The sequence below is a fragment of the Catharus ustulatus genome, chromosome 2 (assembly GCF_009819885.2).
Source record: "Catharus ustulatus isolate bCatUst1 chromosome 2, bCatUst1.pri.v2, whole genome shotgun sequence".
NCBI lineage: Eukaryota > Metazoa > Chordata > Aves > Passeriformes > Turdidae > Catharus > Catharus ustulatus.
The window spans coordinates 90,122,468-90,139,107 of record NC_046222.1 but is presented as its reverse complement, the minus strand read 5'-3'; positions in this window follow the sequence as shown (position 1 = coordinate 90,139,107).

Sequence of the window (16,640 nt, the reverse complement as noted above, 5' to 3'; positions counted from 1 at the left end):
CACTTTATCAATCTTAAAATTTAACTGCGACCTCCAACTTGTTGTGTTTCTTTCCAGATGGCTTAATCTGAAGACTCAATGAATGCATTTGCAATTCTTTTATTGATGTCATTAATAAAAATATGGATCAGTAGGCACTTTATAATTACTCTTGCAATAAACTTCCCCATCCAATAACTGTTTCACCACTGATGTTTCCCTAGTTTGTTCACGAAATCACCTGTGAGTAGGAGAGTCAAAGCACCACTGAAGTCAAGATAGCTTTGCATTACAGAATAGTTTGAAGGCAAAGGGGAAACAAACTGACAGAAATATATCTCTCTGAAGCCTTCTTGGCATAAAGGGTCTCTCCTTCCCTCTTATTTGAAACTGATTAGTCCTTAGTAGAAATTATCGCTATTACTCCCTGTGTACATGAAATTATGCCACTTATTTTAGACACTCCATTCCAAATATAAAATACTTTGACAGAAAACATATATTTCATACACAACACAGAGTAATTAAACACATATATATGTACTTTATATGTTATCTGCATTTGCATATAAATGTTGAGTAAAGTTACTGTCATTTGTGGATCAGGATGAATTTTTACACAGAATTGAGCTATGTCTTGAAGAAGGAATACAAGTTTTCTGGTGCACTAATAAACTGTTTTTGAAAAATTGACTTTTCATTTACACCTTATGTGCATTTCTCACATAATTTCCATAATGAATTTCCATTCATGAATTTCATAAGACTTATAGTCTTTCCTAGATTGGAGGAGCTAATCTTTAGCATATACTTGGATGACCATCACCTTCCATCTTAGTGTTTATTTCATCTTCAGCCACCACACTGAAGCTTAATGTGCAGTGACTTCATGTTGCTGCAATGTTTGTGACAGGTCATTCTCATCAATATATTTTATTAACTTTAGTATTGTTTTACTACTGAGTACATGTATCCTTCAGCATCTCCCTCCAAAATTCAAAAGCACTTTAATAACCCAGTTTTTCTTTTCACATATTGTAAAGTAATTAGTTCTTTTTAGATGGGTCATCAGGTGGCCCTGCCCTTACAGGCTTCTTAGAGCTCTGGGGTCAGGGCTTGTTAGACCTTCCATGCTCTAGTTTGCAGTGCGTTTCTCCTCAGCAAAGAGAAGATCAGGCTCCTCTGCTTGTGAACAAGTGCTGCCCTACAGTAGCTTTCTGCTCTAAGCTTTTTAAAAATTTTTTCTTTTGATGATGTGAGGGTCCTCTTTAAATTTTTTTAGTTGAGCAAGATTTTAGCTGATTTGAGCCTAGAATTCTCTTAGCTGTCTTTAGCCAGAAAAAAAACATTTCTCTTGTTATCCAGTTCATAAAAATACTCTTCACCACTGCAGTAAGAGCACAACAAGTGAATCTCCTTGTAGACACAGATTTAATTTGCTCAGCTGTTCAGCAGTTTTGGGCTTGTGGTTCTGTATTCTTCATTTTCTCTACGGTAAATTGTATCCAGGCTCTAAATCTTGCTACTTAACGCTACTCAGTAATGCTACTCAGTCATGTACTCAAAACTGGGAATGTTGAATCTCAACAGTAGTTTCAGAAACAGGGAGACACACAAGAAAAATTAGGTACAAGTGTTTTAAGTTTGCCAATAGCATACACTGAAAAGAATGCCAAGGAATGTTTAGACATGGCCTTTTCTACTGGCTTTGCCTACAGCTCATCCCTGAAGGTGAGGATGGCCCCCTTTTACTGCGTCCAAGGCTCTTGTGGGCTAGGAACACTTGGAGCAGGTACTGATATTTTTTCCTCTAGAAAAGTGGGACTTAAGAGACTAGTACAGATGGGCTATATTATACATGTACTAACTTGCTATTACTAGTTTTCTGTAGAATTGTAGGTGGTTCACTGCTTGCAAACAAAGCAATCATAAGTGCTGATAGCTGCAACGTCCACAGGGTCTGCTAGCTTTCCACAAAATAGCAGGAGTTCTCTGGCACGATGTGTTCTTAGCTTATGCAAGTGATCCTTTTTGTATTTCTGAGTTTTCCACCCAGGGACTAACTAATGATTATTTGGATCATTTCCTACTCTTCTTGTCTTGCTGTCTGCCCCTTCCATGAACTGTAACTCTCTATAGCAAATATGATATGATTCATGGCACATAAATGAGCCAAGAAGAATTATCTGTTCTCTAAGTGAGCAAAAAGTAGGTTTGTGTATTTAACAGATAACATCAGAAAGCTGCTCAACAAAAAAGCATGTATTTTTCTAATGATATGTAATTTCATTACATGAAAAGAGGACATTATCATGTCACCTTCATTTCAGTATGATTTCCCCAAGTGACCTCTTACTCACATTGTGAGTGTCTTGAAGTTAATTTCAATTTCAGAAAATCTCATTGGTGCATTCCTAATACTGATATGTAAATAATGGAGCATCCTTTAAAATTTTACTATTATGAACATAAAGATCCCTATGCTAAGAAAACCTTGGACATGCACATTTAGATTCTTATTCAGAAACTTGGATTTTGGATGGTTATATACACATTGTAGAATGTCATGTTGGAAAACTATTTCCTTCATACTTCTGTAAGAGACCAGGGTCTACGTTTTAAAGCTGTTTATCAGATTTTACAAGGGTAAAGTGGGATTATAATTCATTTTGCTAGAGCTGGAAGTCAATCTTGACAAGACCACAAAATGTACGGGTGAAAATAAAAAAAACCACCCTTTCTGCTTCTTTTTCCTCTCTGTAGTGAAATTCACAATCAGGCAAAGCAGCTTTTTCTGTTCAGTCTCTGCCCTACGTTAACTAGATGCTATCCTTCTTTTTGAAACCTTAATGTAACGATCCTTAGTTCAGTTCTGCAGTAAACAAAAAAATTTCAGTCTTCTGTGTAAGAGAGGGTTCGAGAAAGTTCATGCCTTTCTGTACTTGTTTTTGGTGGTTCCATAGCAAATATATAGGCAGACAGATGACAGAATATTTACAGAGGGAGAGAGAAACTGGCAATTGCAAGCATTTGCTTAAATAAGCTGATTCTCATCTAGCCAGGACACAGGAATGTATATCATGTAACTGTAATTTCACACCTCAATATATATTGAGACTTTGGTAGAGATGTACAGTGCATAATCTACATGCTGTTTAAGAACTAGCAGAATAATGAATGCATTTTAAAATAATGAATATATTTGACAAAATCAGTTTGTGCAGTCCGTGTATGGATAGGTATATTCAGCAAATATGATTTTTTCATGAATTATTAACTTAGTGACTAGTACATCGTTCCCAAACATGGAACTCTAACATGCGGCTTTTACAAGGAGACTCTTCTTCCCAAATATTGGAAATATCCATTTGCAAAGCAGTCATTTCCTGGTTCAGAAGAGAGTTAACATGGGAAAATTCATCATTTAATTGTTCACCAGATTTTGTGAAATAGTTTGCACAAAGCACTTTTTGCTCAGACTACTTTCCTTTCACCCACTATGAAATTAAGAATAACAGAAGTTGGACCAGCTGATGATCAAAGTTTAAATGTTGCTTGCAGCATCTCAGAGACCCCAATTTGAATTCTGCCCAGTGTGATCCGTGACATTTCCACTGTCTTAAGGAAGCTTTAAAAGGAAAGAGAAGAAGAAAATTCACTGTCAGGAAAAAAGAAAAACCAAAGTCCAATAAAATCCAAGCTTGAATTAAAATGTAGATTAAGAATAAAGAGGGAACTAATCACAATCAAACACTCTGGTCATTGCTGGCAGCAGTGACTGGAACTCTGTCAACCAAGGGGACAGGAAATAAATTTTTTCCTCTACAGTTGCTGCACTGCAGCTGAGAATGATGGAGTGGAAGGACACTGATGCTTCTGTGTCACACTGCCTCTGGGGGAGGGCAGGCAGCATTCCCCTGCAAGGCTTCTCAATGCACATTTTCTGGGGTGCTTGGGTAGCTCAAACATACTTGCAGGCACACTGGAGCAGTTTTGCCTACTAGCAACCCCTGGAGTTTTACTAATATATAAGATTTCATATCTGGGGAACAAAGCTTTTTCCCAGGTTCAGACAAATAGTCTTCCAACTTTAAGAAGGGTATTGGTTGTGATAAAGCAAGCAGTTTTTGGCCGTTTCTCCTACCAGTGATAAAATATTTCCAAAAAACCCCTTAAATTTACAGTTGTAGTGATAACACATAACTGCAATCAGCCTTGAAAAATTTTGATGTTAGCCTTTGCTGCACAATATGTGTTGTTTTCCTTAAAAAAACAGAAAAATGAAAAAAAAAAGAAGCTTAAGCCTTCACGCTGTAAATATTGAATTATCATTAATATATTAGCACAGAGAACTTAAGCCCTAAGACCTTCAGTGTCTTTGCTGAAGTCAGCATCTTCAACCAAAGCCTATCATTGGTGTCTCTTGTGTAAATCCTTTGAAGTTATTGCTGCTGTGAAGTGAGGAGAGAAACCAGGATTTTAAAAGGGAAAAAAAAAATCTTATGTATTCAACTAGCAGATGAGTTCTGTTCTGTTCTGGGAGGTGGCAGGAGCAGGGAGACAACCTGTATGGGGGAGAGCACAGAATGACAGAGTGCTGTTGAGGACTCACTGCCAGCTTGTATCAATGTGTGCTGTCCTGCTGAAGGTGATGGAGATCACAGGTTTCCACCACCTGTGCCACTGTACCTTTATACCCTGATCTCACTTGAGCTACTCTCACTCCACCTCCACCAAGAGCTCTCCAGAGACACAGGAAGATGTAAAGATCTTATTCCTCTCATCCAGGCCAGAGGTCTGGAGCCTGATAGTTGTCACAACTTGGAAGAACCCAGTGAATGAAAGAGAGATGAATGGAGGACACCTGCAAGGAATATATGTGTATTGTCAGGGTGGCAAAAACTACTGCATCTCCTAACACAAAGAAGGTCCACAAAAACCTCCTTTGCACTCTGAGTTCAAGATGAGAGTTTTTATTCTGAGGCTTGGCTGTATCTTCCATCTTCATTACGTTCCTAGTTTTCCAAAATAACATTGATCCACGTTCTTGTTTTTTTATAAAATATGTAAACCAAGACAACAGGAGTATCTGAATAAGAGTCCAGGGAAAAACCATCTCCTTTAGAAAGGAGCAACAGTTCTTCACTTTGTTGGGGGGATCCAAACAGATTTCGGGCAGATGAGATATGATAGTGTCTCTAGTGCTTGGAGCAAATGAACTGCACATGCAAGTAGAGGTAAATGGCTTTCTTTTGTGGACTGATTTTGCTTCTTAATCCTTTTTTTCCTGAAGTTAACACAGTACAGAATTAACCTGACATTTGAAGAGGATACCAGGGGAAATATGGTTCAGTGTATTATATAAACAGGCAAATACACTAACTTATTGAAGACTCTGCACAACTTCATGGGAAAATTTTTACTCAACATCCTTTCTTGTTGTTATAAAAGAGAAAGTTTCAGTTTCTGCTTCTTAGAAATTGGAGCAATTGGAATAAATGTTTTATGTGCTGGCCATGAAGTTATTAATTTCATCTGAAGAGCTGAACTGTATTTTCCCTTTGTGTAAGTGGTAATTAGGCAAATAGAGCTGCTCATTTTCCTTGAAGAAATTTAGGTAGGTGTGTAAGATGAGGAAGTATTTTGTTTCTTAACCACTAATTATCCTGACCTGTAGTCACTGCAACTTCCTGTATGTTTAGTTGCCAAGATCTTCCCAGAGTGGCATGAAAATTAAGATATCTATACATTTTAAATCTTCCTGATTTTTAAATGTGATGGATTTTGGAACTGAAATTATTGTAAGGGTAAATCATATTCCTGCAGGTTTTACTCAGGTAAAACTCTCAACTGAATTACTATAAGTTGGATCACATACACAGAAATTGATGAATCTCTTGTAGTCAGAGTCCATTGAACAAGCTGGAAATAAAAGCAAGGAATACAGCAGACCAGACAAAACTCTTAGGTACCATTGCAGAAGTGTTATGATCAACCAGGGATTCATTTTGATTGCTAGTTCAATTCCTTAAGCCTTGTCTAAACTCTGGAAACATACCATTCAAAGAAGTGGCTGGCCCTTCTAACTTGGTTGTAAAATACTTCATGTCCATACTATACTCCTGATTTGATTTGCGGAAGTGTGCAAATAAGAAAAAAAAAATCCCACTGGTGGGAACCACAGGGTAGACAAGATGTCTATGAATGTAGCTATTTTTACCACCATTTTGCTTAGATTTTCAAAGGTTTAATGAAAACTGCGGTTGTGGCTCCCACCAGTTTGAACACGTTCATCAACATTGGAGGCAGACCTGTGGAATTTTGACCAGCTGCAAATTTCCTCACTATTAACTCAGCCAGAAATTCTTTCTCTTTCTTTCTTTCTTTTTCTTTCTTTTTCTTTCTTTCTTTCTTTCTTTCTTTCTTTCTTTCTTTCTTTCTTTCTTTCTTTCTTTCTTTCTTTCTTTCTTTCTTTCTTTCTTTCTTTCTTTCTTTCTTTCTTTCTCTTTCTTTCTTTCTTTCTTTCTTTCTTTCTTTCTTTCTTTCTTTCTTTCTTTCTCTCTTTCTCTTTTTCTCTCTTTCTTTCTTTCTTTCTTTCTTTCTTTCTTTCTTTCTCTCTTTCTCTTTTTCTCTCTTTCTTTCTTTCTTTCTTTCTTTCTTTCTTTCTTTCTTTCTTTCTCTCTTTCTCTTTTTCTCTCTTTCTTTCTTTCTTTCTTTCTTTCTTTCTTTCTTTCTTTCTTTCTTTCTTTCTTTCTTTCTCTCTTTCTCTTTTTCTCTCTTTCTTTCTTTCTTTCTTTCTTTCTTTCTTTCTTTCTTTCTTTCTTTCTTTCTTTCTTTCTTTCTTTCTTTCTCTCTTTCTCTTTTTCTCTCTTTCTCTCTTTCTCTCTTTCTCTCTTTCTTTCTTTCTTTCTTTCTTTCTTTCTTTCTTTCTTTCTTTCTTTCTTTCTTTCTTTCTTTCTTTTCTTTCTTTCTCTCTCTCTCTCTCTTTTTTCTCTTTCTTTCTCTCTCTCTTTCTTTCTCTCCCTCTCCCTCTCTCTCTCCCCCATTTCTTTCCCCACTATCCCCCCTCACAACCCTCTCATATTACATTTACTATGAATTCAAATCATTACTGGAGTGCTCCACATTAAACTTGACTGGTTTTCATGCCTGTGCAAACAGAAGCCACTACCTTGCATGCAAAGACTTGCCCGAAGATCACTTTTGTCCTTCCAAGTCTTCAAGGCTCCCTGAAATGACTTGGCTGCCGAGTCCCTCTGCGGAGTTACAGCCCCTGCTGTGACTGGGCACTGTGTGAGATCCATGAGCAAGATGGGAGGCAGCCCTACCTCCCCTCCGAGGCGATGTGCCCACACAGACCACAGGGGTCAGATGACAGACCCGGGAGATCGTAGGTGCAGGAGCTGGGATAGTCCTTGGCATCTGGTCAGAGAACTTATGGCTGGGCAAAAACCAAAGGGTAAAGTAGTTCTGAAGCAGGAATGATCCCCAAGAACAGGCCATATACCCACATGTGGGGCTCTGCCTGTGTCACTCAATATGCCTTGTTCAGCTAGAAACAGCCCTGATTTCTGCTGCTGGCACACATCCAGGGTGCTGAAAAGCTTTGTGTGGGTAAGTACCAGAGAATCAGGTTATGGTCTAGCTCTACACTTTCCTCACATTACACAAATACTAGACATGGTACCAAGGGGGATACATTTTAACCTTAACACCTCAGTGATGGATAGTAGGATGGATAGCTGTGCTTTCTTTTTAAGTGTTGTTCATTTACATTTGGAGGTCTCGGGTGACAGACTACTATTCTACTCTTTCCACTCTCTTTCAATGAATGTACACAATTGCAGCTTAGTTCCAAAAACAATTTTTAAGCTGAATATAAATGTTTTCTTTTTTCTAAGAGGGAGAGAGAAATCCATGTATCTAACAACCACAGATGGTGTCTCTCTTTAAGTTTTCAAATCTTTATAAGCAATTTACAAATGAGTACATTTATACAACTCCTGTGAATAGTCGTGTTTTTAATGCAAGTATTATTCTATTCGAACTATCTCTTTTTTTTTTTTTTTCTTTTTTCTTCAAGAAAGCATATCACATGAAGAAGAATTTGTGGGTGTTGTGATAATGAATGATTTTCAAGCTGTGAGGACATTATGGCCTCATGTACCCTAGGAAAAGTACTGGCTGCTGACGACTGGTGTCAACAGTGACCACGTCTGAACAGTGCTGAAAACAGTTTAAGTCCTTCTGTCCCCCAGCTCACACAGTATTCAGCAGCATTTCAGGTAGTTTGATTAAAATCTGAAGAGGCACTGATTCCACTAGCCTGGTATTAACAGGAGAGTGAGCCCTAGTGTAGACAGCTGCCTGGCTCCAGAAGCCATCGACTGTGCTCTTTGTGCTTGACATGTCCTGGAAATGGCTTCTGAGCCAGAAAGCTGTCTACACTGGAGTATTCACTATTTATGTCACCCCTTTTCTTGTGTCAGCATCAGAACAGGGTGAAAATTAAATAAACACTGTTGAAAGATACAAATATCCTTTTTGTTTGAATTTTCTCACCAAACAGGGATTTAAGATACTTTGTCAAAACCTGAATTGCTTTTTCTTCATATCCTTTTCACAGTAGTAAAAGGAAAGAAAGATTGAAAAGGGAAAAAAAACCCCAAATAATTTTCTATATTAATATTTTAAATTATAAGTATGACTTCAGCAGGACTCTTTTTAATTTTTCCCAAAACAAAAAAAGAACTTTTTCACATTAGGTTTTTATGCATTTAAGAAAGGATAAAGTGCAGTGCTATTTCTCCAGAAGGCAACATGAACAATCTTGTCAGCCAACATACAGTAATTTCACGATTATAAGCCACACCATTTTGACTAAAATTTTGGTCCGAACCCACAGTGCGGCTTATAATCAGGTGCGGCTCATATATGGACAAAGAACAAAAAGTTGCTGTTTTAGTTTGGAGGACAGGTGTCTGCTGAGAAAGGCAGGAACTTCTCTTTGAAATGGAGAATGTAAACACCCTCTCTCCAAATTATTATAATTTGGAAATCAAGGGGCTTTCAGGCAAAGATATGGAAATTAGGAATAACAGTTCTTTTCTAGGGAAATCAAAATAGAAATACAGTACTACAAAGAAACAAACTCCAAACCCCGACAAAGTCAGAGTACAACCTGACACCCCGTCAGGCAGGGTGTTGGCAGCAGTCCCATTCCATGGTGGCTGCATCCTCCTGCAGTGACAGATGTGGCTCAGTTGGAGCAGTGCTCCTGTACAAGGTGCAGTTTCCCTCTGGAGGTCCAGTGGTAATGTGGAGAAATCCAGTTTTCCTCTGGAGTCCAGTGGAGAAAGGGCTACCTTAGTGCCCCAAAGCCTCTGTTTTTATCTTGGTAAGAAATGTTGGGCTCTTTCCCCCAGCTGGAGCAACTTCCAATGGGATGCAGTAATTTTATCATTCCCACAGTGGGACTCAATGGGCCATTAGCAGACAATGACTCCCTGGAGGAAGGATGGGGTGTGAAAAGATAAAGAACAATGCCTTGCCTGGTTTCAATGGATGGCCCGTTAGCAGATTATCTACCATTGAGATAAGGATCACTGTCCCCACCCTCAACAGATGGTGATAGAACAGATACCTTTTATCACACTCTGTATTGTAACGTGCGGCTTATAATCAGGTGTGGCTTATATATATACAAAAAACCAAAAAGTTGCTGAAACCCAGAAGTGCGGCTTATACTCAGTGCGGCTTATAATCGTGAAATTACTGTACACTTTCAGATGAAATTGAAATCCAAGCTAGTATCTATAGTCTCCAATAAAAAGTGCAGCAATCAGTATTGGACTATATTAGTACAAGTACTTGTAAATGGCATCCTGCCCATCTACTGTATCTCGGCACATAGAATGAGAATGAGACAAAAAATAAAAAGTCCCATGTGAGAAAACACAAGCAAGCTAAAACAACTTCTTTCTGAATAAGAGGGTTGTAAAATTATTTTTTAAAAATTCTTGTGAAAAAAAGAACCAAACTAAAATATTTGACCTAGTAAGTGAATTCGAGCACATTGTTGACAGAATCCATCCAAATCATATTTACAGAATTTAAGATTTTACTTTACTTGCTGCAAAACAGAAAGGGGAGCCTGAAACATCCTAAATCCCAAAGCAGAATCTTACATTAGTATATGCCACTTGGAACACTTAGAAGGGCAAGACTAACATATTTTACACATTGACCAAGAGAGCTTCTTGGTCACAGGAAAGTGCACACACTCAGAGGTGTTATCCCAGCCCTGAGTGTGCTCCCATGCCGAACCACATCCATTCACACCATTTTGAGCTAGCTTCTCAAAGAGCCAACTTTTCCTGACTATGCCTGGAGATGAGGAAGGCCATTTGGTTAACTTCAGCCACCTACAGGACAGCAACTTGTTATCCAAATTCCTCCCCAAGTTACTTTACTTTGCACCTCTAAAAGCTAAAATAAATAAACAAAAGCATGATTAATCACATCTATTCTGTTTAAAGCAAATTATGTAGCTGGTCATTTGTATGCTTTTGCATTCAGTTTCTGTCATGAGACAACACTGAAGATCTTAACAGTGGCCCACAGCACTGGAAGAATTCTCTCACTTTTAGAACCACCCACGAGATATAGAGGATCATGACTCATTCTTTGTACAAAACATTGTTTGGAAACTACCGGAGGTCCTGCTGTACAGAGTGAAGTCTCCAAACAGCGTCTCAAACATGACATCTCTCCATCTTTCTGAAACTCTGTGTGTGAGCCAAGTGCATTTGAAAAGGGCATGGATTGCATTTTCTGAAATGATTCTTATCTCCTCCTGTTGGTTTGCTGATCATTCCCATTTGTACCATGAACATACTTGGTGCCCTACGCTTCTCTTTGCATGTTCAATAAAGTGGACAGGTCATTAGTGCTGTCAGTCACCAGTACATCTGGTTCTCTAGAACTGTAAAGCACATTGGGTTTGCTGTCTGTTTCCCAGAATTCAGAAATGCAGGAAATATAGGGTTTGGAATATAATAGAAAATTTCCTTGTATTAACTACCAGCAAAAAGAGACACCCTGAAGGCCTTGTCTTTCTTCATTAAATTCATAAAAAGCTGTATAATTACAAAGCTTGTGACATGCTAATTTTCCACATAATTTTCACACTTTATCAGCCCTAAAATATATCTGAAGTGGCAGCACTGATACACAGATCAGGTGCCAGCCCACATATCCTGCTCTAGATAATGTGACCTGCAGAAGTGTGGTGCAGTCTGCAAACAACTGAGAAATACCACCACTAAGGAGAAATGCTCTGTCTGGGTTACTCAATGAGTGCTGACAGGAGAAGCATTAAACCAGAGCATTAAAAGACTGCAAGAATTGCAGATTTGACCCTGCTAGGAAGAAATGCGCCTTAATAATTTAATTAATGATAAATAGAACTCCCTAAAAATCACATGAACTTATTAGTAAACAATCTCACAAAGTTACATTTCATTAATAACCATTAAAAAAAAATCTATAATGGTGCCCATTGGAAGGATAATGTTTTTCCCTCTCTCTGAGAACATGTGTTTGTAAACTGTGCAACTGGGCCCCGAGTAATTTTGGAGTGAGTAATTTCCGAACGTGCAATTACAAATGGCTAAAGTGCAATAGCTCCCCGAAGCATCATCACAATTTCTGCAGTGAGTGTTTAATTGTAGCCAGACTTTGTAACCTTACCATGGCCTGTGTCCCTGCCATAACCCTAGGCCTAAGCTCCACTCTTCAACATATGGGAAAATTTTTCAAGCTGATTGCTGCAATCTGATTAGGGGAAGTTATGTAGCTGCCATTTATTCAGAGTCTTGTTACCACACTCTAACAGCTGCTTTGTAAAAGATTCCCATTAAGGCTATTTTCTGCCTACTCCAATTCCAGCACGCCTGTCAAAGTAATTGTGATTGCACTGATTGTTCTGAGGGTGTCAGGAAAAAAAAAATCTTTTTGATACTGGGCTGGAAAAAGAAACTTTAATACAATGGTAAATTGGTTAGGAGAAATGCTTCCTGCCTCAGCCAGTTTTCCTGCCCTGAGTCCTTTGTAAATTCCCCAGTGCAGGAAAGCACAGGTGTCTCCACAACACTTTGAGAGAAGGAACTTACTCTGTACCATGTGACTACTAAAACCCTTGCACAATTCCATTTTATGACAACAGTCCTATCTTCAGTTGTCACTTTGGCAACCTAAAAAATTTGATGGGTTTTTCACTCCCAATTGTATTAATTGTGGGGTTGATAAGCTGCACGTAGCTGAAATGTTGTGACAGAGCTGCAAAGCAAGCAGAGAATAAATGGTTTTCCATCACTGTGACCATTTCCAAACAAAAAATTAAAATAAAGTAAAATAAAGTAAAAAAAAAAGGCCCGGTGTTCAAGAGTGGGCGTGCCTAAAAGATGACAAGATCCCCTCAAGGTTTCAGATTGACCAGCAGAAAACCATCAGCCAGACAGGATAAAGAATGAGGCTATTCTCAGTTTTTTCAGATATTTTATTAGATTTAGCATTTTAAATTAAACACATAGTTGAAGGGACTTGTCTCAGTTATTTTCTTAAAAAATATGTAAATTATTGAGTGATTAATAGTTTAAAATAGTCCAGGTTTTTAATCTGAAACAGCATCCACATAAAGGTTTCTTGATCTTCTTGGATTTGATTATGCTTATCTCAACACAGATGCTCTTGCCCCATTACATTTCAGATGCGCTTTAGCTCTTAAACCACTGAAGAGTTTACCATTGCTTGGTTTCTAGAGATACAAGAACACCAAATTTTGGACACTCTTTCTTCTAGCTACACACGAATCAACATTAACATGATTAATGTACATATGTTCATATGTTTCAGTGGTTGCTCCTCCATGCAGCACCTACAGGTTCAAATGAAAATGAAACAACTTTCATTTAGAATCATACCCAATTTAAGAAGCTTTAGGCTAATAACTTGCAATTATTATTATTACTTTCTATTCCATGTAATCCATAGATTTAGAGTTTTGGAGTTTTGGATTATATTCCACCTGTAATTGCAGTGGTTTGGCAGAGATTATTTTAATGCATTTTTCTCCAAGTGAAAAGGTATTTTCTCTTGCTTCAAAAGTAAAAGGCACAAATCCAATGAAAATTCTCCAGCTTGACTTTTAATTCAGCATAACTTGTTTTGGTCAACATAGGTTTGCTGACTAGCTCTGCCTGGACTGCATGAAACATTTAAAATTTTACTCTCAAAATCTAGTTACAGTTTAACCATGTCTAAGCAGTTTAATTTCATTAAATCTATGGTTTTCTAAACCTGTGGTCCTCAGATTTTTCAAAGAATAAAAAATATCTTTCAATGACAATATTTCTCATTTACTGAGAAAGAAAGATTTAACTTTTTTTATTCCTTGAAATGAAAACTTTTGAGAAGCTGACAATTGAAAAGTTCTGGTTTAAGCTGTGAAATCGGTGCAGTTAAGTTGTTTTTGCTTCTTTAGTTGGTGAATCCAAATTCTGGGTATAGCTCAGTTAACAGCTAAAGGCTAAGATATCTGCATGTGAGGTCCTGTGCATCATACCTAAACAAAATACCTAAAAGGGCCCCTAACCAAAGTTTTTAAATCTTTAAATAGGTCATAATCTACAGTAAAAGGTATCCTTGAAAAGGAGATTTTTGCTCTTTGATTAGTTATGAAAATTTTCTTTGATATCCATGAGGAGCGATTGCATGTGTTCTCTATTATGTCTGGCTTTTCAGGGGTCAGCAGCACAAAAGTTTATTTGGTGAGTTGTCCATGTTCCATGTTCCATGACAACTTGTCTGAAGGGGTCACGTTCTTGGACAGAGAATATTTCACTTTCAGGCTATTTTTTATTAGTTCCTGGTGGCTAATAAGGCTTCTCAGATGTGACTGAGCCTTACTGTGTAAAATAAAGGGATTAGTTATTCCAGCAAAAGATGCTGGCAAGGTGAATATGGGATCTTTCTGCCATCATTGCAGACAAGTCATGCTCTCCAGAATCCCTTGTGTCTCATCAGCTTATCACAGCAGGGCTTTCACAATTTTATTTCTAGCTGTTTTTCTGATGATATGTGTTAGAGGAAAGGACAGTTTGGCATTGCAGAAGCAAAAGGAGAAGACAGACAAATAATTTAATGTCATTAATTTTACCTCACGATCTTTTGGCAGAAGATACTTTTATGAAGTAATTTTTGGAGTTGAGGCAGAGTCTGAACATTTTTAGCTTGAAAATGGTGGTGAGTAGATTTTTGTTTCTGTCCAGAGTTAGAAATGGTTTAACCAAGGCAACATGTTCACTGATAGCCTGAGGGCCCAATCCAAGGACAGCACATACAAGCATTACCTGTGAGAAACTTCAAAAACAAAATTGAACTACAAAGCTTTAAATAATTGAATGGGAAATTTTCCTTGTAAAGAAATTGATATATCCTATGGTTGCAACTGTTTTGAATTTTATAAGAATGTCTCCCTCAGTTTCCATTAAAATGTTAAATTTAGGATGCCTTCTTGTAGGTCTCTCTTTGTTCTGAGTCCATGAGAGTTAGCTGTTGGTTAGACTTCCCTGGGTAGCCTTGTTTTTCCTAGAATTCTGTTGATGGGATTTTTTTTTCTCAAATACTTGGATTTTCTGGGACAAGAGACTGGGTGGCCAGGCTTCTTAATGGTGGTGAAGTGGAGGTGTAACACCTTCTGAGAGAGTGGCAAAATTGTCCAAATCCCCACTGCTTTATGGGGATTAATTTAATGAGAGCTGTCAGTGAACATCGGAGGTGTGAGAGAAGTCCAAGGTGTTACAAGTGCTCTTGAAACCAGGCTCTGGCTTCATACCTGCCAACATTTGAAATGTTAAAAGTGGTAGACTTGGCAGATAGGCTGAGTCTGGTTCTTATGGCTGCCTGCTCCTGCAGAGCCTCCTGCTCCCTCTCTCCATGGCACTTGGAGAGGCCAGTAGCATCTTGTTCTTGCAGGCTGGCTTTCCCTCCTGGAGAGTTGGGCACTCCCTGCTTGAATCCTCCTGCAGCTGTTTGGAAAGGCAAGACCTCACTGATCCTCTGAGCAGGGTACCCTGCAGGATATCCTGTCCCTGTCCTTTTAGCAGCAGTAGAAATTTTGCAAAATGAGCATGTTGAACCAGAAGTCTAGCATTGGCAGTTGTGTTTCTAGGGCATAAAGAGGAAAACTGGTCAAAGCAGTAGAAAGATGGATTTTGAAGGGAAGCATTTAACAGACACATTATAAAGTTATTTAGCAAAGGGGAGTGGTGAATATGCTAGGCATTGCAGGAAAAGATCTTTTACCATGAGGCTAAGTAGGATAGAAGGTGAAATTGATTTTAGATTCGAAATCCTTAAATGAGATTAGAAAAGCAAATATTTTTCTCTTTGGTGGATAGATATTTTTGTGGATCTCTAGATGCTGTGTGAAAAATAAAATAGGTAAACTTGTGCCCTAGGTCCATCAAACCACTCAGGAGTTATACAGAGTTTTATAGACAAATAATCCAAGTATAGTCAGGATGAATCTGATTTCCTGTGTTGTCACCATGACATGTATCTCAGCAAGCTCAGCGCGACCTGCATGAATGTGAGATGTCAAGAAGGTTTATACAGCAGATGACCACTTGTCTGAGACTTTTGAGTGCTTGGAAACTCAGTAGATTCAAAAACTGTAAGCAAATGACCAAATTCCTTTTGGCTCCACAGGAAGTCAGCAGCAAAATGTGTAAGGGGAGGTAAATGACTCACAGAAGTGAAAATCTATGACCAGCAGTGTCAGAGCTGGCAGTTATGGGATTTACTCAAAAAACCCAAACTCTCCAAAGGAAAGTTTGTGGGGGCTGCACCTGGCCTGTGTCTATTGTGGCTGTGGCAATGGAAGTAAATAAGAAAGCAAACTCCTTGCCTCCAAGTATCTGAATCTCTCTCAGCAACACTCTTATTTTGACCTCAAAAATTAATCTAATGATGAACCACACAAACAAATATTGGCCAGACCATTCAGTCATTGCTCTCTTCAGAGACAGTAGTGTTAAGAACTGCTTCTCTGGTTACTCAAAGCTGAGCTTCTCTTCCTTCAGGCAGATCATATTTTTTCCTCACTGTACTGCTGATCTGGTTAGCCCTTAGTGTTCTGTGTATGCTGCCCACACTCACTGAATTTACCTCCAGAGATGGAAGTGTGTGTGGTGGGAAAGCACAGGATCCTTCTGAGATAAAGGAATTATCCAATTGCTTTTTCTCTTGAGGAGCTGTAGACTGTGGAAAGAGAAAGAGTATAGTTGGTACTGGACTTTAAAAAATAGAACTAAAACCCTGACAACTCATTCTGAGCTTGAAAATCTTCGTACTTCTCTCCTGATGGGAGACACCTGGAAGGAGAACCCAGAGAAGTCTGTGACTCCAGGAGTTGGGGTAATTGCTGCAGTACAAAACATGCCTGGAGAGGGCATCAGAGGGAGGCAGGTGCTGCAAATCAGATGGGGCTGGGAAGGCCAAGAGCAGAGTGGTGCTCAGCAAAACACCCTACAAAATATGTAGAGCACACCTGGCTGTATGGATGAATCTGAATGCCTCTGGTTGAGACTTCAGCATGA